Source organism: Pseudophryne corroboree, chromosome 6 (assembly GCF_028390025.1).
Source record: "Pseudophryne corroboree isolate aPseCor3 chromosome 6, aPseCor3.hap2, whole genome shotgun sequence".
In the NCBI taxonomy this organism is placed as follows: Eukaryota; Metazoa; Chordata; class Amphibia; order Anura; family Myobatrachidae; genus Pseudophryne; species Pseudophryne corroboree.
In genome coordinates, this window is record NC_086449.1 from 456,885,305 (window position 1) to 456,913,281 (window position 27,977).

At 43.3% G+C, this 27,977-nt stretch overlaps 1 protein-coding gene and 3 pseudogenes across 2 annotated transcripts in view; 1 reads left to right on the forward strand and 3 right to left on the reverse strand.

Annotated features, from left to right (window-relative positions):
- The window catches only part of TUBGCP6 (tubulin gamma complex component 6), a 240,780-nt gene that overhangs the window by 50,741 nt on the left and 162,062 nt on the right, over positions 1–27,977 (reverse strand). The window lies entirely within an intron of this gene.
- Positions 3,614–3,732, reverse strand: LOC134938153 (5S ribosomal RNA; annotated as a pseudogene).
- On the reverse strand, positions 10,890–11,008 carry LOC134938512 (5S ribosomal RNA; annotated as a pseudogene).
- On the forward strand, positions 26,771–26,889 carry LOC134938524 (5S ribosomal RNA; annotated as a pseudogene).

Here is a 27,977-nt window from a genome sequence, read left to right on the forward strand (position 1 = left end):
TTTTGAGAGGCGACCTGGGGTACAAACGTGGATTTCCCAGCTGTTGCCGTGGCCGCCAGGTCTAAAAGACCGACCCCAAATGTCCCCTTTCATAGGCAATACTTCCAAATGCCGTTTGGAATCCGCATCACCTGATCATTTTACTGGTAGAATTGGACAACGCACTTATACTTGATGCCAGTCGGCAATTATTCCGCTGTGCATCATGCATATATAGAAATGCATCTTTTAAATGCTCTATAGGCAATAATATACTATCCTTATCTAGGATATCAATATTTCCAGTCAGGGAATCCGACCAAGCCAACCCAGCACTGCACCTCCAGGCTGAGGCGATAGCTGGTCGCAGTATAACACCAGTATGTGTGTAAATACCTTTTTTGGATACCCTCTCCTGCTTTCTATCAGCAGGATCCTTAAGGGCGGCCATCTCATGAGAGGGTAGAGCCCTTGTTCTTACAAGCGTGTGAGCGCCTTATCCCCCCTAGGGGGTGTTTCCAAATGCATCCTAACCTCTGGCGGGAAAGGGTATGCAGCCAATACTTTTTAAGAAATTATTAATTGTTATCGGGGGGAAACCCACGCATCATCACACACCTCATTTTATTTCTCAGATTCAGGAAAACTACAGGTAGTTTTTCCCTCACCGAACATAATACCCCTTTTTTTGGTGGTACTCGTATTATCAGAAATGTATAAAACATTTTCCATTGTCTCAATCATGTAACGTGTGGCCCTACTGGAAATCACGGTTGTCTCTTCACCGTCGACACAGGAGTCAGTATCCGTGTCGGCGTCTGTATCTGCCATCTGCCTGACGGCCTATGAGACGTCTGGACAGGCACAAGCTGAGTAGCCGGCTGTCTCATGTCAACCACTGTTTTTTTATATAGAGCTGACACTGTCACGTAATTTTCAACAGTACATCCACTCAGGTGTCGACCCCCTAGGGGGTGACATCACTGTTACAGACACTCTGCTCCGTCTCCACATCATTTTTCTCCTCATACATGTCGACACAAACGTACCGACACACAGCACACACACAGGGAATGCTCTGATAGAGGACAGGACCCACTTAGCCCCTTGGGGAGACAGAGGGAGAGTTTGCCAGCACACACCAGAGCGCTATATATGTATAGGGACAACCTTACAATAAGTGTCTATCCCTTATAGCTGCTTATATCTGTTATTTTGCCAAATAAGTGCCCCCCTCTCTTTTTTACCCTGTTTCTGTAGTTTGCAGGGGAGATTCTGGGAGCCTTCCTACCAGCGGAGCTGTGTGGGAAAAATGGCGCTGTGTGCTGAGGAGATAGGCCCCGCCCCCTTCACGGCGGGCTCTTCTCCCGCTTTTTTCTGGAAAACTGGCAGGGGTTAAATACATCCATATAGCCCAGGAGCTATATGTGATGTATTTTTCGCCAACTAAGGTAAATTCATTGCTTCCCAGGACGCCCCCCCCCAGCGTCCTGCACCCTCAGTGACCGGAGTGTGAAGTGTACTGAGAGCAATGGCGCACAGCTGCAGTGCTGTGCGCTACCTTATGAAGACAGGAAAGTCTTCTGCCGCCGATTTATGGACCTCTTCTTGCTTCAGCATCTGTAAGGGGGCCGGCGGCGCGGCTCCGGGACCCATCCATGGCTGGGCCTGTGATCGTCCCTCTGGAGCTAATGTCCAGTAGCCTAAGAAACCCAATCCACTCTGCACGCAGGTGAGTTCGTTTCTCTCCCCTAAGTCCCTCGATGCAGTGAGCCCGTTGCCAGCAGGTCTCACTGAAAATAAAAAACCTATTTAAACTTTTACTCTAAGCAGCTCAGGAGAGCCACCTAGATTGCACCCTTCTCGTTCGGGCACAAAATCTTAACTGAGGCTTGGAGGAGGGTCATAGGGGGAGGAGCCAGTGCACACCAGCTAGTCCTAAAGCTTTTACTTTGTGCCCAGTCTCCTGCGGAGACGCTATTCCCCATGGTCCTTTCGGAGTCCCCAGCATCCACTAGGACGTTAGAGAAATTCCATATAGGACGAGATACTGTCAACTATGATTTTTTTTGAGACTGGGTTGGACAGCAAATGAGGAGAGAGTCTCCAAGGGCGGGGGGGGGGGGGGGGGGGGGGGGGAGGGGAGAGTGTTGACTAGCCACATCCCATTTAAGAATCAGCGGGGCATGGTCTGACCAAGTTATAGGGAGATTGTCCAAGGATCTGGCCAACTGGAGGGTCCATTTGTCCGAAAACATAAAATCAATACGGGAGTAAGAGTTGTGGACGGGGGAATAATAGGTGTACTCCCGACCTGTAGGGTTTTGCACTCACCAGATGTCATAGAGGTCGAATTCAGCTAAGAGGTTACGAAAGGCTAAGGAGGGGGCGTTGGGGGGAGCTGAAGAGGGGGGAGAGGTCCTAGGAGACCTGTCCAGTTTAGGGTCAAGGACTAAATTAAAATCCTCCGTGAGCAAAAGGGGGCCCGTACGAATCTTCTGGATAGCTACGCATAACTTTCGGATAAAAGCAACTTGGTTTGAATTCGGGGCATATGCGGAGACCAGAGTGACCGGCTTGTCGTTTAAAAGGCCGCTCAGTATAAGATACCGGCCGTTTTTATCAGCTATCTGGGAGTGCAAATTAAAGGAGGTGGAGTCCCTAAACAATATGGCCACACCGTTACTCTTAAAAGGGCCATTAGCAAAATAACCTAGAGGGAATCTACGATCTTTAAAAATAGGGGGTGCTACAGATGAAGTGTGTCTCCTGCAGCATGACAATATCTGCTTTATGCCTAGCAAAATAACCCAAAGCCAGCCTTCGCTTATTAGGGGAGTTCAACCCCTTGACATTCATAGATAATTTATACTGGGTGGGTTTTTCTTGGAGTCTGCACTGGACCAGATTGTACATTATTTGATAGAAAATTATAATAACAATGAAATTTCAAATTACAATTTAGACCAACATAGAGCTGCCAATTCCGCCTAAAGAGGCTTTTGGGGCAGAACAGAGTTGGTGGTGCTCCCGGACATTATTTCAGAAAGAACTGTTAAAGGTTGTTTTGCAAAGAAGCAAAAGAAAGACTGTTTGATATGTCTCTCTGGGGCACACTTTATTTAAATTAACTAGATGACAAAGTTATGAAACCGTGGAATATATATGAAGCATTAAAACGTAACTTTTAATTTATTCTACAGACGATAAAAATATACTCAAGTATTATAAGGAAAAAATTAGTTAGTTAAATTAATTAGCCATATGAGAAAAAACATTGCTGTATAAAACAGCGAAATAGGTTAAAACAAGTATTAAATAGCATATATAGAAGACGATATAGTGATATGTCACTCGCCTGTTAAAAGTGGGTGACAGAAAGTTTGTCTGTAAACCCGCTGGATTTTAGGCGAGTATTACTGTTAGACATTTGTCCAATGCGAAAATAGAAATTCTTGTTATCTCTATAAATTTATGATTAGATATACACATGTATATTTCATATAAGAGATACAAGAAAGAACCGGCTTTTATATTACCGGACTCCTTTTTGAGTGGTCAGCTATACTGCGTATTCTGCAATGTTAGCTTGCAAATTAGTTTTGCTGGTCAATGAAAGGCATGTACCTTAATGGAACTACAGTACCCAGTATTCCCAGAGGGTCACCCTTTCTGGTACTGACCAGGCCCAGTGCTGCTTGGCTTCCAAGATCAGACGAGATCGGGCAGATCCAGCATGGTATGACTGTAGAAGATATGGTAAATACCTCTCAGCATAGAGAGTGGCTGCTAATCTTAGCAAACTGTGGTTCCGTGATCAGAAATGTTGAGTTAACAATAGCCAATTATTGGCCCTAAAGGAAAACTCCCGTGGTTTTCAGGGGAACCAAAATGTGGAGAGATTGTTCACTGATGAAATCCTCCACGTGAATTATAATTGGAAACACATACAAGAATCACCTCGAACGAATTAAGGTGTGGCAATTAGAATACTGACATGACAAAAATTAATTGATGTGATAGAATTATAATAAACAATCTTGCGAATTACCATATGTTGAATCTTGTATAAGGATTGACATACATTGTTGTGTGAAGCTGTCTAAGTAGCGCCTTATCTCATTGTTAAGAGATGCAGTTATTTTAAATGGTTTCCACGATAAAGAATTACTATGTATAGAGTGACTAATGATTAGTGTAACTATGTAACAATACCCTTAGGATACACCACTAGGGCTGCAAGGCAGCTAACTGTTCAATCACATACACAACTTGACATGGGATGTTGCAAAAAAAAAGAGGGGTCTAGGCAGCACTGTGTCTAAATGAAGACAGATACAATTGTTTTTAAATATACCACATAAGTTGCAAGGAGCAGCTGACTTCTATCACTGCAAGATGCAAATATTTGTATATAGTTGTCACAGTAACTCAATGCAGACAGATACATTTGTTTTTAGATAGATCACATAGGCTGCAAGAAGCAGCTGACTTATATCGCTGAAAGATACAAATATTTGTATATAGTTGTCACAATAACAAATTGCTAAGAATATTGCAGAAATGCTGACTCAAATCTCAACATAAGATTTTTTGAGAAATTCAATATTAGAACCAGCAAAAACACTGCAAATAATCACAGTTAATGAGAACAGAGTATTTGTAAATAGGCACTGCTCTAATAATAAATGGGTGAAAGCTCTCCTATCAAAGGAATGCCTGAGGTCAAAAATAATAATAATAATTGCTGATAATAATAATTGCCTGACTGTATTGGTGGAGTTAGTGATAATGGGATAATTATACACTTAATTGTTGCACCAATAGAGTGACAGCTGACAATGCAGTTCCCTGCATTAGATAGGTGCCATGTATCTGTGCACCGTATCCAAGGGTTTGATATTTGCACTTATTGACAGCTGAAAAAAAATGGTTACCATGCAAAGGGTGAATACCCTGCATGGGTGTAAATTAGTCAGGGAGCGTCAGGCAATTGGTGTTACCGGCTTATGTGTTGCCAGGGAAACGGTCCGTGCTTCATGCACAGAATGGGGGCAGCTTCTCCCTTGTAATTGCACTGGGCACACAGGGAGAGAGCTGACCAGGAGAGCTTAAGTCCGCTGCAGGGAGCGGTGTAATACTTGCGGCGTGTGCTGGCAGGAGTCCGCCCGTCGGAGCCCCGTTGCCGAGGTCCCGGAAGTCGGGTGCCGGACCGGAAGTGACGCGCGTTTCGCTGGGAGGAGCTTGTTCACAGGATCGTCTGATCTGTGAGCCCTCCGTGTGTGTCTCTTAACGGACACTGCAGCCAATCTCCTTGCTGATCGACTTGATTGACTTGTAAATGAACCTATGGATAGCCAGAATCAGAGCCACTATTATGATGGCATGCTGAGGTTCTAATTACTGAAGGTGCAGAGACAATGAAACTAATGGATGTAATTATACTGAACCGCAAGCTGGTTTAAGTTATCTTAAGCATTACAATGGAATGATTCAGTTAGAAAGGTAAACAATAAAGAGAATATAAGAAAGATAAGAGAATTGGTGTTGCAATTGTAATATGATGAAATTACTAATGGACATCAAGCTTATTCTATGTAAGGCATGGTTTAGTGGGACTTCCCTGTGAGGTATACAGAATGATAATGAAGGATGGACAATAATTAATAATAAATAATGAATAATAAATGGTGATAATTAATGAATAATGAAAAAATTAAAAAATGAGAAAAATGATGAAAAAAATGAATGATGAATAAGGAAATGTGAAAATAAAGAATAAAAATATAAAAATATATAAAAAAAATACAAAAATATAAAATATAAAATAAAAATAAGAAAATAAAAAATTAAAATGAAAACTTATAGAAAATTTACACATTGTGAAAACTGTATGAAAAAATAAGTGAGGAGTAAAAAAATTTGTGAAATATTAAGTGAGAAATTGGTGGCTATAGGGAAGAGAAAGGACAAAATTGTTGCTGGGTGCTGTTATTGTGTGATAATAAAGAGAGTTGGTGGGGAGAAAGAAAAAATTATTAAAAATTATTTTATTATATTCTTGTTTAATATACCCGGACCGTGTAAAGGTGGTGCTGCTGTGCAATAGAAAGAGGAGGGGGTAAATAGAGGGGAGAGAGAAGGGGAGGGGGGGGGAGAGCCGGGACAGGGGGGGGTAGGGGGGTGGGCACTAGTGAACGTGGTGTGAAGCATGTGGTGTAGTTAAAGGATGGTGATGAAAAAAGGGGGGGGGGCCTGGGAAAGAGGGGTGGGGAGGGTGAAGGGGAAAAAAGAGGGAGGGGAAAAGGGGAAAGAGGGGGGGAGGGGAAAGGTGAATAGGGGGGAAAAAAGAGATGATGAAAAGTGTTAAAGGAGAAGGTGACTGTTGGGTGGGATTATGAATATATGATAGGTTGGTGCAAGGTGAGTGGAAACGATGTGAGTGAATGAATGACTAATGAAAGGAAAGCAATGTGTAGGGTATTGGCTAAAAATAGGCTTGAGGTAGTGTAAGATAATGGGAATGAGGTGTTGAATTGAGGAAAATAGTGAAATGTTGAAAGTGAAGTGTTGTATTGCCATGGGCCGTGATTTAAAAATTGGATGAAGGAAGTGGGGGGATGGGGGGGGGGAGTGAGTAATGAAAACAGAATGGCAGAGAGAAAGGGGGAAGAGAGGCTGGATTGACAATTGATTGCAAAATTGTTACTCAAGAAAAACACTGTAATTGATATGTTCATTCAGACCATTGGGAGCTACTGTTCCGAGTTTAAATGTCCATTCACTTTCCTTCTTTAACAAGGTTTTTGTTACATTGCCACCTCTGATGCCTAATTTGATCTGTTGTAGACCAAATATTTTAAGGTCCTTGGGTGAGCCTGCATGATGTTGAAGGAAGTGTTTGGCCACTGTAGTCAGTTGTTTAAATTTTTGTGAGTCTGTTTTGGCATTTCTAACTGATCCAATGTGCTCAAGAGCCCTTTGCTTGAGCATGCGGGTAGTCATGCCCACATATTTTTTATCACAGGGACAAGTGAGACAATAGACCACATTGGTGCTTTTACAATTGAAATAATTCATGATTTTTATTCTGTTGTTGAATTTGTCGACTATATCTGGACTTCTGGAAATGTGAGGACAAACCTTGCAATCTCCACAGGGATAGGTCCCCGTGATGGAGGGATTTCTTATCGGTTGTGATGTATAGTGGCTTTGAACCAACTGATCTGACAAGTTGGGCGAGCGTTTCCAGCTCATATCGACTGTGTTGTTTAATCGCGTCGTTAGGTCGCTATCAGAAAGTAGTACTGGCCAATGTCTTTGGATGATCCCTTTGATGTCTCTCCATTCCTCACAAAATGTACCTACAAATCTGAGAGCATTATCCTCTTTGGGGGAAGGCTTCTGATGGAATACCAGGGACTCTCTCTGAGTTTCTTGAAGGGATTTTTTAGATCTTTTGATGAGTCTTGAGCTGTATCCTCGTTCTTTGAGTCTGTTGGTGAGGTCTTTACATTTCTCCTGGTAAACCTCCTTGCTTGAGCAATTTCTTTTGAGTCGAAGAAATTCTCCTTTGGGGATGTTTTGAATGGTGGGTGGAAAATGGGAACTTTGTTGATGTAAAAGGGAATTGGTAGCTGTCTTCTTTCTGTAAAGTTCTGTGGCGAGTATGTTGTCTCTTCCCTTGTAAATTCTAAGATCCAGAAAGGAAATACTCTCCTTGCTCTGTTCGTATGTGAATCTGAGGTTGAGGGTGTTATTGTTCAGAAAAATTAAGAATTGAGAAAGTTCTTCTTGTGACCCCTCCCAAATCATGAGAATATCGTCAATATATCGAGTCCAAAGGACGATGTGCTGAGTGAAAAGATCTTGGTCTTCATGAAAGACAACTTCCTGCTCCCACCAACCCAGGAAGAGGTTAGCATATGTGGGGGCACAAGCAGCCCTCATAGCTGTACCTCTTTCCTGGGTGTAGAAGAGATTGTTGAACGTAAAATAATTTTTACGTAGGGCAAAGTCTAGAAGAATTTAGAGGAATTCATGGAAGTCATCCATTCCTTTGGTCTGTAGGAAGTATCTGACTGCTTTTATACCAAGGTCATGGTCGATGCTTGTGTAAAGAGCTTCAACATCAAGGCTTACCAGGAGATGTGTGTCTTCCAAGGATATGTTATCAATTTTTCTTAGTACATCTGTAGTGTCTCGGGTGTAAGAGGGTAGATTAGTTACAAGTTCTTTCAGATGGATCTCTAAGAATGTACAGGCCTTCTCCAATAGTCCTCCATTGCCTGAAACGATGGGGCGTCCTGGTGGTTTCAGTAGATTTTTATGTATCTTGGGTAACAAGTAGAAAGTTGGTACTCTGGGATTTTGAATTTTAAGAAAATCATATTCTGCTTGCGTTATCGTACCCTGGTGCCTGGCTTCCTCTATGATCCTCATATATTGCACCGTTAGATTTTGCGTTGGATCAAACAGGCTCTTACTGTAGCAGTTGGTATCATTAAGCTGTCTTTTAGCCTCTTTTTCATACAGATCTTTCGGCCATAGGACCACATTGCCCCCTTTATCCGACTGTTTGATTATTGTATCTTGCCAGGATTTTATTTCTTTAAGGGCATGTCTGGCTTGAGGGGACAGATTTCCTGTAGTTCTGAACCTCCTTTTCGCTATGTACAGTTTGTCTAGATCTTTGGATACCAAATTAATAAAGGTTCTTACCTCTGGACAGGTGGTGTCATTAGGGAAAAACGTTGATTTTTTTCTACAGATCTGTCGTTGAGTGTGAGTGCTCTTTGTTGTTGCTGAGTCAAGTAGTTCTTCCAGGTTATTCAGTGCTTCTAATTCCTCAGGCGATTCAATAGTCGGTATGGAGGGGGTAATTTCATTCTCTTTATGATATTCTTGGTTGGCATAGAATTTTGTAACTAAAAGTTTCCGTCCAAAGAGATTGAGGTCTGTCTGCCATTGAAACCTATCAAATTTCTTAGTTGGAGAAAAAGTAAGTCCTTTTCCCAAAACTTCTTTATGTGTGTTTGAGAGGGTGTGAGTTGAGAGGTTTATTATTTGGAGACGATCAGATTTCAGTATTGCTTCCGATTCCTCCGTACGGGGTATCTGTTTGGAGAGGGGGAGCCCCATCTTCCTCGTCCTCTTCTTCTTGCTTCTTCTGGTTTTTCTTTTCCTTGTTTCAAACTGCCCCGAGACCGGCCGGTTTGATCTAAAAAATGAGCTGATGCGGTGTGTTGAATTCTTGCAGATGAGTGATTCCTCCGATCTGTGTTGGGTTCTTCTAGTTCCTCTGTGCTGGATAATTCAACCTCTGAGGAAGAGGGGGTCCCTTGGTAGTTCAAGGGATTATCACGCCTGACGGGTCTTGTCCACTAGAATATCCTCCCTGCGTTGAAGTCTCTTTTGTCCCAGGAAAAATTATTCCTCTTCCGTTCAATGATGGTATTTTCATATATGTCCAATTCTTTTTTCAACTTTTCAAAAGATGTTTGGAAATTGATGTCCTGTTCCTACTTTTCCAATGCCTTACTAGTCTTTTCGATTTCCCTAGTGCAACCTTCCAAGATCAGATTATTGTGTTTGATAAGTATCTGCATTAGTTCCTGTGAGCACTTGAGTAGGCTATTCTCCCATTCTTGCCTGAGAGTATCTGTATGCAATTCAAAGGAGGGGAATAGTTTGGGTCTTAGACCTCGTGGTGTGATTTTCTGTTTACAGTAGTTCTCTAGACTCGTTAAGTCCCAATTGGTTCTAGTTTGTCTCTGTAGCGTGTATTTTAGCTTAATGAGATCCTCCTCCCAGGTTCGTTCTGAGTCATTAGGGGCCACCTCTGTGGGGAAGATACTGTCCAAGTCTTCAGTCCTGCGTTTTGTATTGAGTTCGTTCTTGAGGCTGAAACTCAATGAAAAAACAGACTGATGCTGTTCAAAAAAAAGGGTATGTTTTGATCTATGGAGTATCTCTATAGAGATTGCTGGCTAATTATCCAAGGTATGTTTGAATTAAATGTCTTTATAACCGGTTGGCTAGTTATCCAAAGCTGACTGCACACGTGAGGGTTTGAAGTATGTGAAAAAGACAATCATTCCGTGCTAGATTCCATTAACTGAGAGAGACCTCAGTGACACAAACTATACTGGGTGGGTTTTTCTTGGAGTCTGCACTGGACCAGATTGTACATTATTTGATAGAAAATTATAATAACAATGAAATTTTAAATTACAATTTAGACCAACATAGAGCTGCCAATTCCGCCTAAAGAGGCTTTTGGGGCAGAACAGAGTTGGTGGTGCTCCCGGACATTATTTCAGAAAGAACTGTTAAAGGTTGTTTTGCAAAGAAGCAAAAGAATGACTGTTTGATATGTCTCTCTGGGGCACACTTTATTTAAATTAACTAGATGACAAAGTTATGAAACCGTGGAATATATATGAAGCATTAAAACGTAACTTTTAATTTATTCTACAGACGATAAAAATATACTCAAGTATTATAAGGAAAAAATTAGTTAGTTAAATTAATTAGCCATATGAGAAAAAACATTGCTGTATAAAACAGCGAAATAGGTTAAAACAAGTATTAAATAGCATATATAGAAGACGATATAGTGATATGTCACTCGCCTGTTAAAAGTGGGTGACAGAAAGTTTGTCTGTAAACCCGCTGGATTTTAGGCGAGTATTACTGTTAGACATTTGTCCAATGCGAAAATAGAAATTCTTGTTATCTCTATAAATTTATGATTAGATATACACATGTATATTTCATATAAGAGATACAAGAAAGAACCGGCTTTTATATTACCGGACTCCTTTTTGAGTGGTCAGCTATACTGCGTATTCTGCAATGTTAGCTTGCAAATGAGTTTTGCAGGTCAATGAAAGGCATGTACCTTAATGGAACTACAGTACCCAGTATTCCCAGAGGGTCACCCTTTCTGGTACTGACCGGGCCCAGTGCTGCTTGGCTTCCAAGATCAGACGAGATCGGGCAGATCCAGCATGGTATGACTGTAGAAGATATGGTAAATACCTCTCAGCATAGAGAGTGGCTGCTAATCTTAGCAAACTGTGGTTCCGTGATCAGAAATGTTGAGTTAACAATAGCCAATTATTGGCCCTAAAGGAAAACTCCCGTGGTTTTCAGGGGAACCAAAATGTGGAGAGATTGTTCACTGATGAAATCCTCCACGTGAATTATAATTGGAAACACATACAAGAATCACCTCGAACGAATTAAGGTGTGGCAATTAGAATACTGACATGACAAAAATTAATTGATGTGATAGAATTATAATAAACAATCTTGCGAATTACCATATGCTGAATCTTGTATAAGGATTGACATACATTGTTGTGTGAAGCTGTCTAAGTAGCGCCTTATCTCATTGTTAAGAGATGCAGTTATTTTAAATGGTTTCCACGATAAAGAATTACTATGTATAGAGTGACTAATGATTAGTGTAACTATGTAACAATACCCTTAGGATACACCACTAGGGCTGCAAGGCAGCTAACTGTTCAATCACATACACAACTTGACATGGGATGTTGCAAAAAAAAGAGGGGTCTAGGCAGCACTGTGTCTAAATGAAGACAGATACAATTGTTTTTAAATATACCACATAAGTTGCAAGGAGCAGCTGACTTCTATCACTGCAAGATGCAAATATTTGTATATAGTTGTCACAGTAGCTCAATGCAGACAGATACATTTGTTTTTAGATAGATCACATAGGCTGCAAGAAGCAGCTGACTTATATCGCTGAAAGATACAAATATTTGTATATAGTTGTCACAATAACAAATTGCTAAGAATATTGCAGAAATGCTGACTCAAATCTCAACATAAGATTTTTTGAGAAATTCAATATTAGAACCAGCAAAAACACGGCAAATAATCACAGTTAATGAGAACAGAGTATTTGTAAATAGGCACTGCTCTAATAATAAATGGGTGAAAGCTCTCCTATCAAAGGAATGCCTGAGGTCAAAAATAATAATAATAATTGCTGATAATAATAATTGCCTGACTGTATTGGTGGAGTTAGTGATAATGGGATAATTATACACTTAATTGTTGCACCAATAGAGTGACAGCTGACAATGCAGTTCCCTGCATTAGATAGGTGCCATGTATCTGTGCACCGTATCCAAGGGTTTGATATTTGCACTTATTGACAGCTGAAAAAAAATGGTTACCATGCAAAGGGTGAATACCCTGCATGGGTGTAAATTAGTCAGGGAGCGTCAGGCAATTGGTGTTACCGGCTTATGTGTTGCCAGGGAAACGGTCCGTGCTTCATGCACAGAATGGGGGCAGCTTCTCCCTTGTAATTGCACTGGGCACACAGGGAGAGAGCTGACCAGGAGAGCTTAAGTCCGCTGCAGGGAGCGGTGTAATACTTGCGGCGTGTGCTGGCAGGAGTCCGCCCGTCGGAGCCCCGTTGCCGAGGTCCCGGAAGTTGGGTGCCGGACCGGAAGTGACGCGCGTTTCGCTGGGAGGAGCTTGTTCACAGGATCGTCTGATCTGTGAGCCCTCCGTGTGTGTCTCTTAACGGACACTGCAGCCAATCTCCTTGCTGATCGACTTGATTGACTTGTAAATGAACCTATGGATAGCCAGAATCAGAGCCACTATTATGATGGCATGCTGAGGTTCTAATTACTGAAGGTGCAGAGACAATTAAACTAATGGATGTAATTATACTGAACCGCAAGCTGGTTTAAGTTATCTTAAGCATTACAATGGAATGATTCAGTTAGAAAGGTAAACAATAAAGAGAATATAAGAAAGATAAGAGAATTGGTGTTGCAATTGTAATATGATGAAATTACTAATGGATATCAAGCTTATTCTATATAAGGCATGGTTTAGTGGGACTTCCCTGTGAGCCGGTATACAGGATGATAATGAAGGATGGACAATAATTAATAATAAATAATGAATAATAAATGGTGATAATTAATGAATAATGAAAAAATGATGAAAAAATGAATGATGAATAAGGAAATGTGAAAATAAAATTATTATTCATTATTTATTATTAATTATTGTCCATCCTTCATTATCATCCTGTATACCTCACAGGGAAGTCCCACTAAACCATGCCTTATATAGAATAAGCTTGATATCCATTAGTAATTTCATCATATTACAATTGCAACACCAATTCTCTTATTTTTCTTATATTCTCTTTATTGTTTACCTTTCTAACTGAATCATTCCATTGTAATGCTTAAGATAACTTAAACCAGCTTTGCGGTTCAGTATAATTACATCCATTAGTTTCATTGTCTCTGCACCTTCAGTAATTAGAACCTCAGCATGCCATCATAATAGTGGCTCTGATTCTGGCTTTCCATAGGTTCATTTACAAGTCAATCAAGTCGATCAGCAAGGAGATTGGCTGCAGTGTCCGTTAAGAGACACACACGGAGGGCTCACAGATCAGACGATCCTGTGAACAAGCTCCTCCCAGCGAAACGCGCGTCACTTCCGGTCCGGCACCCGACTTCCGGGACCTCGGCAACGGGGCTCCGACGGGCGGACTCCTTCCAGCCCACGCCGCAAGTATTACACCGCTCCCTGCAGCGGACTTAAGCTCTCCTGGTCAGCTCTCTCCCTGTGTGCCCAGTGCAATTACAAGGGAGAAGCTGCCCCCATTCTGTGCATGAAGCACGGACCGTTTCCCTGGCAACACATAAGCCGGTAACACCAATTGCCTGACGCTCCCTGACTAATTTACACCCATGCAGGGTATTCACCCTTTGCATGGTAACCATTTTTTTTCCAGCTGTCAATAAGTGCAAATATCAAACCCTTGGATACGGTGCACAGATACATGGCACCTATCTAATGCAGGGAACTGCATTGTCAGCTGTCACTCTATTGGTGCAACAATTAAGTGTATAATTATCCCATTATCACTAACTCCACCAATACAGTCAGGCAATTATTATTATTATTATTATTATTATTATCAGCAATTATTATTATTATTTTTGACCTCAGGCATTCCTTTGATAGGAGAGCTTTCACCCATTTATTATTAGAGCAGTGCCTATTTACAAATACTCTGTTCTCATTAACTGTGATTATTTGCCGTGTTTTTGCTGGTTCTAATATTGAATTTCTCAAAAAATCTTATGTTGAGATTTGAGTCAGCATTTCTGCAATATTCTTAGCAATTTGTTATTGTGACAACTATATACAAATATTTGTATCTTTCAGCGATATAAGTCAGCTGCTTCTTGCAGCCTATGTGATCTATCTAAAAACAAATGTATCTGTCTGCATTGAGTTACTGTGACAACTATATACAAATATTTGCATCTTGCAGTGATAGAAGTCAGTTGCTCCTTGCAACTTATGTGGTATATTTAAAAACAATTGTATCTGTCTTCATTTAGACACAGTGCTGCCTAGACCCCTCTTTTTTTTGCAACATCCCATGTCAAGTTGTGTATGTGATTGAACAGTTAGCTGCCTTGCAGCCCTAGTGGTGTATCCTAAGGGTATTGTTACATAGTTACACTAATCATTAGTCACTCTATACTTAGTAATTCTTTTTTTTTTTTTTTAAACATTTTATTGAAGAAATGCACAACATACAAAAAAATAAGATTTTACTTACCGATAAATCTATTTCTCGTAGTCCGTAGTGGATGCTGGGGACTCCGTCAGGACCATGGGGATCAGCGGCTCCGCAGGAGACAGGGCACAAAACTAAAGCTTTAGGATCAGGTGGTGTGTACTGGCTCCTCCCCCTATGACCCTCCTCCAAGCCTCAGTTAGGATACTGTGCCCGGACGAGCGTACACAATAAGGAAGGATATTGAATCCCGGGTAAGACTCATACCAGCCACACCAATCACACCGTATAACTTGTGATCTAAACCCAGTTAACAGTATGACAAACGTAGGAGCCTCTGAACAGACGGCTCACAACAATAACAACCCAATTTTTTTGTAACAATAACTATGTACAAGTATTGCAGACAATCCGCACTTGGGATGGGCGCCCAGCATCCACTACGGACTACGAGAAATAGATTTATCGGTAAGTAAAATCTTATTTTCTCTGACGTCCTAAGTGGATGCTGGGGACTCCGTCAGGACCATAGGGATTATACCAAAGCTCCCAAACGGGCGGGAGAGTGCAGATGACTCTGCAGCACCGAGTGAGAGAACTCCAGGTCCTCCTCAGCCAGGGTGTGCCCCTGACCAAGTAGCAGCTCGGCAAAGTTGTAAAGCCGAGACCCCTCGGGCAGTCGCCCAAGATGAGCCCACCTTCCTTGTGGAATGGGCATTTATATATTTTGGCTGTGGCAGTCCTGCCACAGAATGTGCAAGCTGAATTGTACTACACATTCAACTAGCAATCGTCTGCTTAGAAGCAAGAGCACCCAGTTTTTTGGGTGCATACAGGATAACAGCAAGTCAGTTTTCCTGACTCCAGCCATCCTGGAAATCTATATTTTCAGGGCCCTGACAACATCTAGCAACTTGGAGTCCTCCAAGTCTCTAGTAGCCGCAGGTACCACAATAAGCTGGTTCAGATGAAACGCTGACACCACCTTAGGGAGAAACTGGGGACGAGTCCGCAGCTCTGCCCTGTCCGAATGGACAATCAGATATGGGCTTTTGTGAGACAAAGCCGCCAATTCTGACACTCGCCTGGCCGAGGCCAGGGCCAACATCATGGTCACTTTCCATGTGAGATATTTCAAATCCACAGATTTGAGCGGTTTAAACCAACGTGATTTGAGGAATCCCAGGACTACGTTGAGATCCCACAGTGCCACTGGAGGCACAAAAGGGGTTTGTATATGCAGTACTCCCTTGTCAAATTTCTGGACTTCAGGAACTGAAGCCAATTCTTTCTGGAAGAAAATCGACAGGGCCGAAATTTGAACCTTAATGGACCCCAATTTGAGGCCCATAGACACTCCTGTTTGCAGGAAATGCAGGAATCGACCGAGTTGAAATTTCTTCGTGGGGCCTTCCTGGCCTCACACCACGCAACATATTTTCGCCACATGTGGTGATAATGTTGTGCGGTCACCTCCTTCCTGGCTTTGACCAGGGTAGGAATGACCTCTTCCGGAATGCCTTTTTTCCCTTAGGATCCGGCGTTCAACCGCCATGCCGTCAAACGCACCCGCGGTAAGTCTTGGAACAGACATGGTACTTGATGAAGCAAGTCCCTTCTTATCGGCAGAGGCCCTGAGTCCTCTGTGAGCATCTCATGAAGTTCCGGGTACCAAGTCCTTCTTGGCCCATCCGGAGCCACGAGTATAGTTCTTACTCCTCTACGTCTTATAATTCTCAGTACCTTTGGTATGAGAAGCAGAGGAGGGAACACATACACCGACTGGTACACCCATGGTGTTACCAGAACGTCCACAGCTATTTCCTGAGGGTCTCTTGACCTGGCGCAATACCTGTCCAGTTTTTTGTTCAGGCGGGACGCCATCATGTCCACCTTTGGTCTTTCCCAACGGTGCACAATCATGTGGAAACAACTTCTCGATGAAGTCCCCACTCTCCCGGGTGGAGGTCGTGCTGAGGAAGTCTGCTTCCCAGTTGTCCACTCCCGGAATGAAAACTGCTGACAGTGCTATCACATGATTTTCCGCCCAGCGAAGAATCCTTGCAGTTTCTGCCATTGTCCTCCTGCTTCTTGTGCCGCCCTGTCTGTTTACGTGGGCGACTGCCGTGATGTTGTCCCACTGGATCAATACCGGCTGACCTTGAAGCAGAGGTCTTGCTAAGCTTAGAGCATTGTAAATTGCTCTTAGCTCCAGTATATTTATGCGGAGAGAAGTCCCCAGACTTGATCACACTCCCTGGAAATTTTTTCCCTGTGTGACTGCTCCCCAGCCTTTCAAGCTGGAATCCGTGGTCACCAGGACCTAGTCCTGAATGCATAACTGTGGCACTTTAGTAGATGAGCACTCTGCAGCCACCACAGAAGAGACACCCTTGTCCTTGGAGACAGGGTTATCCGCTGATGCATCTGAAGATGCGATCCGGACCATTTGTCCAGCAGATCCCACTGAAAAGTTCTTGCGTGAAATCTGCCGAATGGAATCGCTTCGTAAGAAGCCACCTTTTTTCCCAGGACCCTTGTGCAATGATGCACTGACACTTTTCCTGGTTTTTGGAGGTTCCTGACTAGCTCGGATAACTCCCTGGCTTTCTCCTCCGGGAGAAACACCTTTTTCTGGACTGTGTCCAGAATCATCCCTAGGGACAGCAGACGTGTCGTCGGAGACAGCTGCGATTTTGGAATATTTAGAATCCACCCGTGCTGTCGTAGAACTACTTGAGATAGTGCTACTCCGACCTCCAACTGTTCTCTGGACCTTGCCCTTATCAGGAGATCGTCCAAGTAAGGGATAATTAAGACGCCTTTTCTTTGAAGAAGAATCATCATTTCGGCCATTACCTTGGTAAAGACCCGGGGTGCCGTGGACAATCCAAACGGCAGCGTCTGAAACTGATAGTGACAGTTTTGTACCACGAACCTGAGGTACCCTTTGTGAGAAGGGCAAATTTGGACATGGAGGAAAGCATCCTTGATGTCCAGGGACACCATATAGTCCCCTTCTTCCTGGTTCGCTATCACTGCTCTGAGTGACTCCATTTAGAATAGGTCTCACCGAGCCGTCTGGCTTCAGTACCACAATATAGTGTGGAATAATACCCCTTTACTTGTTGTAGGAGGGGTACTTTGATTATCACCTGCTGGGAATACAGCTTGTGAATTGTTTCCAATACTGCCTCCCTGTCGGAGGTAGACGTTGGTAAAGCAAACTTCAGGAACCTGCGAGGGGGAGACGTCTCGAATTTCCAATCTGTACCCCCCTGGGATACTACTTGTAGGATCCAGGGGTCCACTTGCGAGTGAGCCCACTGCGTGCTGAAACTCTTGAGACGACCCCCCACCGCACCTGTTTGTACGGCCCCAGCGTCATGCTGAGGACTTGGCAGAAGCGGTGGAAGGCTTCTGTTCCTGGGAATGGGCTGCCTGCTGCAGTCTTCTTCCCTTACCTCTATCCCTGGGCAGATATTATGGGGACGAAAGGACTGAGGCTGAAAAGACTATGTCTTTTTCTGCTGAGATGTGACTTGGGGTAAAAAAGGTGGATTTTCTAGCTGTTGCCGTGGCCACCAGGTCCGATGGACCGACCCCAAATAACTCCTCCCCTTTATACGGCAATACTTCCATGTGCCGTTTGGAATCTGCATCACCTGACCACTGTCGTGTCCAGAAACATCGTCTGGCAGATATGGACATCGCACTTACTCTTGATGCCAGAGTTTCGCATATATAGAAATGCATCTTTTAAATGCTCTATAGTCAATAAAATACTGTCCCTTTCAAGGGTATCAATATTTCCAGTCAGGGAATCCGACCAAGCCACCCCAGCGCTGCCCATCCAGGCTGAGGCGATCGCTGGTCGCAGTATAACACCAGTATGTGTGTATATACTTTTTAGGATATTTTCCAACCTCCTATCAGTTGGCTCCTTGAGGGCGTCCGTATCTGGAGACGGTAACGCCACTTGTTTTTATAAGCGTGTGAGCGCCTTATCCACCCTAAGGTGTGTTTCCCAACGCGCCATAACTTCTGGCGGGAAAAGGTATACCGCCAATAATTTTCTATCGGGGGAAACCCACGCATCATCACACACTTCATTTAATTTATCTGATTCAGGAAAAACCACATGTAGTTTTTTCACACTCCACATAATACCCTTTTTTGTGGTACTTGTAGTATCAGAAATATGTAACATCTCCTTCATTGCCCTTAACAAGTAACGTGTGGCCCTAAAGGAAAATACGTTTGTTTCTTCACCGTCGACACTGGAGTCTGTGTCCGTGTCTGTGTCGACCGACTGAGGTAAAAGGACGTTTTAACGCCCCTGACGGTGTTTTAGACGCCTGGACAGGTACTAATTGGTTTGCCGGCCGTCTCATGTCGTCAACCGACCTTGCAGCGTGTTGACATTATCACGTAATTCCTTAAATAAGCCATCCATTCCGGTGTCGACTCCCTAGAGAGTGACATCACCATTACCGGCAATTGCTCCGCCTCCTCACCAACATCGTCCTCATACATGTCGACACACAAGTACCGACACACAGCACACACACAGGGAATGCTCTGATAGAGGACAGGACCCCACTAGCCCTTTGGGGAGACAGAGGGAGAGTTTGCCAGCACACACCAAAAACGCTATATTATACAGGGACAACCTTTATATAAGTGTTTTTCCCTTATAGCATTTTATTATATATATACATATCGCCAAATAAGTGCCCCCCCTCTCTGTTTTAACCCTGTTTCTGTAGTGCAGTGCAGGGGAGAGCCTGGGAGCCTTCCCACCAGCCTTTCTGTGAGGGAAAATGGCGCTGTGTGCTGAGGAGAATAGGCCCCGCCCCCTTTTCGGCGGGCTTCTTCTCCCGTTTTTCTGAGACCTGGCAGGGGTTAAATACATCCATATAGCCTCCAGGGGCTATATGTGATGTATTTTTAGCCAGAATAAGGTATTATACATTGCTGCCCAGGGCGCCCCCAGCAACGCCCTGCACCCTCCGTGACCGTTGGTGTGAAGTGTGTGACAACAATGGCGCACAGCTGCAGTGCTGTGCGCTACCTTCATGAAGACTGAAAAGCCTTCTGCCGCCGGTTTCTGGACCTTCAATCTTCAGCATCTGCAAGGGGGGTCGGCGGCGCGGCTCCGGGACGAACCCCAGGGTGAGACCTGTGTTCCGACTCCCTCTGGAGCTAATGGTGTCCAGTAGCCTAAGAAGCCAATCCATCCTGCACGCAGGTGAGTTGAACTTCTCTCCCCTAAGTCCCTCGATGCAGTGAGCCTGTTGCCAGCAGGACTCACTGAAAATAAGAAACCTAAAAACTTTTTCTAAGCAGCTCCTTAAGAGAGCCACCTAGATTGCACCCTGCTCGGACGGGCACAAAAACCTAACTGAGGCTTGGAGGAGGGTCATAGGGGGAGGAGCCAGTACACACCACCTGATCCTAAAGCTTTAGTTTTGTGCCCTGTCTCCTGCGGAGCCGCTGATCCCCATGGTCCTGACGGAGTCCCCAGCATCCACTTAGGACGTCAGAGAAATATATGCATATGTAATAAGTAGATCTGCAACATCAAATGAGTTAAAGCAAACATGAAATATATCAGGTAAACAGATAAAAATGAATGTTGAGGGGGTCACACGTCCCGCACATCGCACACAAACACATGTCAAATCAAAAGGCAACAACACAATCAATTTTAAGCAGTGTCAATGAGAGCTCAAAACGGAGGACAGTTCGAGGAGAGCATCTCCAAGTTGTACCAGGAGGTAAGTAATACACCTTTCCACATTATATCTCTTTGGGCCAGAGGCAAAGTTTTTATATAAGGCAACCAGGTTTTAAAAAATTTGTCTGCCCTCGCCTCCTTATTAATGGACATTTCTAACCAATCCATATTGAATAAATGAGTGATTCTAGGCAGTAATAACGTAAGGGTCAAAGTGTCTGAGGATATCCACTGTGAGAGGATGGTCTTCCTCCCTGCGGCAGCAATTTTTGCTATTAAGTTGCGGTGTCCCATGGGCGGCCTCCCACTAGAAGTCGGATATATATCCCAAAGGGCCCATTCAGGAGAAAGGGCGAAAGATATACCCAGGGTGTTTTGAATATAATTCTCTACAAGCGACCAAAACTTGGCCACCTCAGGGCAGCTCCATAAACAATGATAGAGATCTGCATCAGGAGCTTGACACTTAAAACAGGCAGAAGTCGATGATATACCCATGAGACAGCGCAACCTAGGTGTAATATAAGATCTATGTAAGATCTGATACGTCATTTCTGCATAAGATGTTGAAATCAAAAGTTTGTTAAGCCGTACAAAGGCATCAAGTATAGATTTGAAAGGTAAAGATGGAAAATCATTTGTCCACTTAGCCATACCCGTAGACAGAGTATCAACATTCACGGATCGTTTGATATGTACATAAATAACAGATGTGGAGCAACCCCTCCCTGGGCAGCAACGTAGCGCACCATCCAGCACATTCGCCTTATCAGATATAGACAATTTAGACACCACCTTTGTAGCGTAACTGCGTATCTGAAAATAAAGAAAAAGGGGGATATACAAATGAGGGAATTTCTCCACCAAACCATCGTGGGAGAGCACTTTAAGGGAGGTTGGATCTATAATCTGGTGAAGTAAGCGCAAACCTCCAAAATACCAGTCCCTAAGCACAGTAGATGTAGTAGTGTAAGGCATTTGAAAGTCCTTGTTGTGTGATAGTGGAAGAAATAGTGTGGTATAGGTCGAGATGCCCATCCGGGAGCGAGACCGTCTCCATGCCATACAAGTACTAATTAATAATAGGTTACAGGCCACATGTGGAGGATATGTAGTGGGTTTCATATGTAGTAAACTAGGGAGGAGAATGTCTGGACAAAAGGCTTGTTCCAAATCAGTATTTGCAAAATCAGAGGATCCTTGTAACCAATCAACTGCTATTCTGTATTGCGCTGCTAAAACATAACTGCGTATACAAGGCAAGTTAATACCCCCATAGTTTTGACTTTGGCTTAATTTAAAAAGCAAAATTCTAGGCTTTTTCCCCGCCCATATGAATTTACTCATGGCCGTAGACAGTAACCGAATGTCTGAATCCTTAAGCATCAAAGGGAGCATTTGTATAGGATAAAGCAATCTGGGGAACGAGATCATTTTAATTAAATGGCATCTGCCAATTTATGAAAGCAGGAGGTGTTTCCAAGATTGAAAATCTGCCATAATGCGAGAGATTACTGTTGGGAAATTAACCTTATAAAGGTCAGACGGAAGCACCGGGATATTAAGTCCCAAATATTTCAGAGAGGAGTGTGCCCATTTAAAAGGAAATCGGCCATCCCACCCCTCCACAGCTTTTGAATGTAATGCCAAGGCCTCTGATTTAGATTCATTTACCTGGAACCCTGAAATGGACTCAAAGGTATGAAGCAGTCTTAAAAAACTGGGGAAGGCCTCATGAGGGTTAGCAAAATATAATAACAAGTCGTCAGCATAGGCCGAAACCTTAAGCTCATGAGAACCAATTTTTATGCCTAGCCAGTCAGTATTTTTGTAGAATTGCCTAATAAGGGGATCTAGGGCTAAGTCGAAAAGTAGGGGAGATAAGGGGCAACCCTGCCGAGTGCCCCTCTGGAGTGAGAAACTATCAGTGTTCAAGCCGTTTACCGTGAGAAACGCGGTCGGGCTAGAGTATAACATGCGAAAAAGTCGGACAAAAGAGGAACCAAAATTTTGTAGGTGAAAAAGCCTAAGGAGATGGTTCCAGGAAACTCGATCAAAGGCTTTATCGGCGTCACAGCTGACCAATAAAGAACTTCCCCCAGTTACTCTCGTGGATTGTGTAAGAGCAGCGACCACTTGTCTAATATTATGTACAGAGGACCTGCCTTTCACAAAACCAGATTGGGAATGGTGAAGCAACTTTGGAAGCAGTAACTGTAGACGCTGTGCCAGCAAGGTAGTGAATAGTTTTAAATCTTGGTTTAGTAAAGATATGGGGCGGTAGGACTGTATTAAAGTGGGATCCTTCCCAGGATAATGCGGGCTTGAGTAAAGGAGGGAGGTGGGGCTTGGCCAGAAAGAATTGAATTAAAAAGGACAACTAAATGAGGGACGATATGTGGAGCCAATATTTTATAATATTCTGCGGATAGGCCATCGGGGCCTGGAGCCTTACCGTTGGTTAGGCGTTTTATCACAGATAAAATTTCTAAGTCATTGGTAGGGGCAGTAAGAGATTCATGTTCCTCATCTGTCAAAGCAGGTGAACCTGCCAATCTGAGGAAGGACATACCTAAAGAAGGGTGATCTGGTGGAGCAGCATACAATGTCTTAAAATAATTCAAAAAAGAATCTGTTATTTCTGAGGGAGTAGTTAAAACCTGTCCATCTGAGAGAATACGCAAGACAGTAAATGGGGGGCGCTGACTTCTAACCACATTAGCCAGCAATTTGCCTGACCTATTACCCCATCTAAAGTATCGATGTTTTTGAAAATCGAAGACACATTGAGCACGCTCGGTACATAGAGTGTCATAAAGGTGTTTAGTGGTCAAATATGTGTGGCGAGTCTCAGCGGTGTCAGATCTCAACATATTTGCATATGCTGCGGTCAATGTCTGTCCAAGATCCGTATACCTCTGATTAAGTACTCTCCGTTTATGGGCAACATAATTAATTATATGACCACGCAGTACCGGTTTTGATGCGGCCCAGAACAGATTAATGTCGTCCATGTGTTGTAGATTGTCATCCACATAATTTAGAAAATGTCGTTCTAAATCTAATTTGAAGTCGAGGGAGTCAAACAGATACGAGGGAAATCTCCAATTAAATGAAGTCATTGAGGGATTAGAAAGAGATAAAGTGAACCAGGTAGGGGCGTGATCGGAGATGACAATATTTTCCACCTTAGATTGAGAGACCCTGGAAAGTAAATGTGTAGGCAAAAGCCAAAAGTCAATTCTAGTGGAGGTGCGGTGAGGATGAGAATAAAAGGTGTAATCCCTTTCCACAGGATGTTGATGACGCCACGGGTCTGACAGCTGCAAGGAAGAAATAAAAAATCGTAATGCAGATGGCGCGCTACCCCGCCCCCCGGTACCTGATCTGTCTAACATAGGGTCCAAAGTAGCATTAAAATCCCCACCCAAAATGACGGCCCCTTCAGCCCATTCCTGTAATTTAACATAAAGATCGGTAAAAAAGGCACCATTCGGGCCATTGGGTGCATATATAGTAGCTATCGTGTAAATTGAGTTTTTAATGCGCAGTTTAACAAATAGAAATCTGCCTTCAGAGTCACACAGTTTATCAAGGACAATATAACGTAGAGACTTATGAAGAAGCAGCATCACACCCCTTTTTTTAGTCGTAAAGGAGGCAGAGAAGAATTCCCCTATCCAAGTGTCCCGCAATTTATTATTGTCACCCTCCCTCCAATGGGTCTCCTGGAGTACCGCTACGTCCGGTTTAAGACGTTTAAGGTGTTGTAACACCTTTTTCCACTTTATAGGGGTATTTAAGCCCTCCACATTCCAGGATAGGAATTTAATGTGTTTTTCTACTCAGTGATAAAGTAGCAGGGTCTATAGGATTAGCCAATACCACCTTTAGTAAAAGAAGTAAATTTGAATACAGCAAGGAAAGGAGTCCCCCATGTCCCAGCGAGCAAGGGAACTACAAGGTGCGACCGCGTGTGACCCCCCAACCCCAACAACAGCATACAACAAAAGAAGACTAACAAAATAACATATGACATAAGTCCTGCAGTTCTTCCAGTTTGTAACATTATAAGAACCAACGCAATAGACCAGAGCAGTCTATCATGAAACAAATAGAAACCTCTGATATGAATAAGGTGGGAAAGGAGCTGGAGGAAAAAGGAAAGAATAATAAAAGGGAGAGAGGGGTGGAGAGAGGGGTGAAGAGAGCTAGAAAAGGAAGAGAAAAAGGAAAGAACAAAAAAGCAGGCAATGAGATGGAACAAGAATAAGACCCCGGGAACGGCGTCAGTCAGAAACAGCCCGGGACATAAAATAACAGTTAACCACAACATGATGAAATAAACAGCGAGAAACATCATGATGATAATTGCAATAAGAACAATTGCACAATACTAGCTGGCGTGACAGTCAATCACTCCGCGGCATTAGAGATAGCAGGAAGAGAGGCCACGAAAGTCTTGGCTGGTTCCACTGAATCAAAAAAGAATTGTTTGTCGTCATGATGTACTCGAAGTTTGGCAGGGTATAGAAGAGCGAAGCGAACTCCAGCCTCGAACAGTAACTTGCACACCGGCGAAAATTCACGGCGTTTCATCGCCACCTGATAAGAGAAGTCCTGAAACAACATCAAACGATTCCCTTGATAGGACAGATCTTGAGCTTTGCGGTATGCCTCCATGACACAAACTTTATCCGTGTAATTAAGGAACCGGAATATAACAGGCCGGGGTCTGCGCTGGTCAGTCCGACGGTCAGGTCCAACGCGATGAACTCTTTCAATCAGGAAGGAGCCGGAAGCAGGTGCGCAATTAAGTTCCTGCGGCAGCCAGGTGGAGACCATATCCATGAGATCCCTTTGGCAGACCGACTCAGGCAGACCAATCAGACGTAAGTTATTCCGACGATTTTGGTTTTCAAGGTCCTCTAACTTGTCGTGTACTGCTGCGAGGGACGCTTCATGTGTATCAATCAGTGCTTTTGCAGCGGACAAATCATCCTCAAGATCTGAGATCCGTTGTTCTGCCTCATCCAGACGTGTCTCATGTACTTTTATTTGCACCATGGTAGAGTCAATCGCCTCCTTCAAACTTGTCAATTTTTTGTCAAGCAGCGGGGAGATAATATCAGAAATTTCTTGTGCTTTAGCGACAGAGGCAGATGCATATTTGGTCGAATCCGAGACTCCTGCAAGGACGTTATCTCTAGCTGGAGAAGCTGGGGAGCCTTGGGAGACCGGAGTGGAAGCTCTGGTTTCACGACTTTTAGTAGCCTGGTTACCTTTACCACCCTTCTGTTGCTTGGCCATATATTTATCCATGACAAAACAGGTGACGTGGTACCAAAAAATTAATCACTATATAAAAGATGAAAAAAAGTAAAAAAAAAAAAAAAAAAAAAAAGCAGACACTGCAGGTGTCTGACCAGCAGGGGGAGCCAAAGTCAAAGCCAGCAAACAAACAAGAAAAAAATAAAATAAAATCCACCTCGTGTGCAGTGTGTTTAGCAGAGGGCAAAGAGATCAGGCCAGGTAGAGGAGAAGCAGCTGAGAGGTACCTGGGAGTCCCCACAGGACTGATGACTTCAGGAAGATGGTGAGTGTAGTCTCCAGGGGTGACAAACTCAGCCTTCCAGCGGGTCTGAGATGTGGGAGACAGTAGGTGACACACAGCAGGGCAGTAGCTGCAGGTCCACAGTGCCGTTTACAGCCCTCAGTACTCACACTGGCCGCCTCACAGAGTCCCAGGAGCAGGGGAAGACAGAGGGGGGAAAGAGCCCAGCCGATCCAAGATGGCGGCCGCGGGCGGGAGCGCCGACTAAAACCCTCCAGATCCGGCAGTAACAGGGCGGTGGAGAGCCGGGACCAGCGTCCACTTGTCCACCACTATCTCCAGTACCCCAGGTGACAGTATGGGGGTACAGCTCCCTGCGCCAGCAGTGTGTAATAGGCGCCCAGCGTGTGAGGAGCAGAGAGCTCACCTAAAATGCAGCCTGTTGCAGGGGCTGCCCACCGGAAGTCCCTCTTAGTAATTCTTTATCGTGGAAACCATTTAAAATAACTGCATCTCTTAACAATGAGATAAGGCGCTACTTAGACAGCTTCACACAACAATGTATGTCAATCCTTATACAAGATTCAGCATATGGTAATTCGCAAGATTGTTTATTATAATTCTATCACATCAATTAATTTTTGTCATGTCAGTATTCTAATTGCCACACCTTAATTCGTTCGAGGTGATTCTTGTATGTGTTTCCAATTATAATTAACATGGAGGATTTCATCAGTGAAAAATCTCTCCACATTTTGGTTCCCCTGAAAACCACGGGAGTTTTCCTTTAGGGCCAATAATTGGCTATTGTTAACTCAACATTTCTGATCACGGAACCACAGTTTGCTAAGATTAGCAGCCACTCTCTATGCTGAGAGGTATATACCATATCTTCTACAGTCATACCATGCTGGATCTGCCCGATCTCGTCTGATCTTGGAAGCCAAGCAGCACTGGGCCCGGTCAGTACCAGAAAGGGTGACCCTCTGGGAATACTGGGTACTGTAGTTCCATTAAGGTACATGCCTTTCATTGACCAGCAAAACTCATTTGCAAGCTAACATTGCAGAATACGCAGTATAGCTGACCACTCAAAAAGGAGTCCGGTAATATAAAAGCCGGTTCTTTCTTGTATCTCTTATATGAAATATACATGTCTATATCTAATCATAAATTTATAGAGATAACAAGAATTTCTATTTTCGCATTGGACAAATGTCTAACAGTAATACTCGCCTAAAATCCAGCGGGTTTACAGACAAACTTTCTGTCACCCACTTTTAACAGGCGAGTGACATATCACTATATCGTCTTCTATATATGCTATTTAATACTTGTTTTAACCTATTTCGCTGTTTTATACAGCAATGTTTTTTCTCATATGGCTAATTAATTTAACTAACTAATTTTTTCCTTATAATACTTGAGTATATTTTTATCGTCTGTAGAATAAATTAAAAGTTACGTTTTAATGCTTCATATATATTCCACGGTTTCATAACTTTGTCATCTAGTTAATTTAAATAAAGTGTGCCCCAGAGAGACATATCAAACAGTCTTTCTTTTGCTTCTTTGCAAAACAACCTTTAACCATTCATAGATAATACCTGAACCATCGGAGCAAACTAATACACGTTGTGGGAGGTGAAGGACCTTAACACATACAAAAATAGAGTTATCTCGAACATCGAATACCTACATCATAAAATAGGGGGTGGGAGGAGGGAGGGAGGGTACAGGGAGGTGAGAGGGAAGGAAAAAAACAAAACGACCCAGTATATCGGGTCGGCATAACTACTGCAAGGAAGGCAAAAAAATGCAGTAGTATATTACCAGGGGGGAACGTGTGGCCTAGCGCCACCACCCATGAAACTGAACATAAAAAATAAGAGTAAGCAGGAGCAAATATGCCTACCAACAATACACATGAGAACACATGAAAAAACAGATACACATAAACGCAGATATAACATGAAAGGATAGGACACCATTATCACAACAGCACGCAGGGCAACTCACGTGACCCCCACAAGGCTAATGGCTAAGTCCTTTCTGTGATAACGGTACCGGTGACAGTTCAACTTGAAAACCCAAGCTGG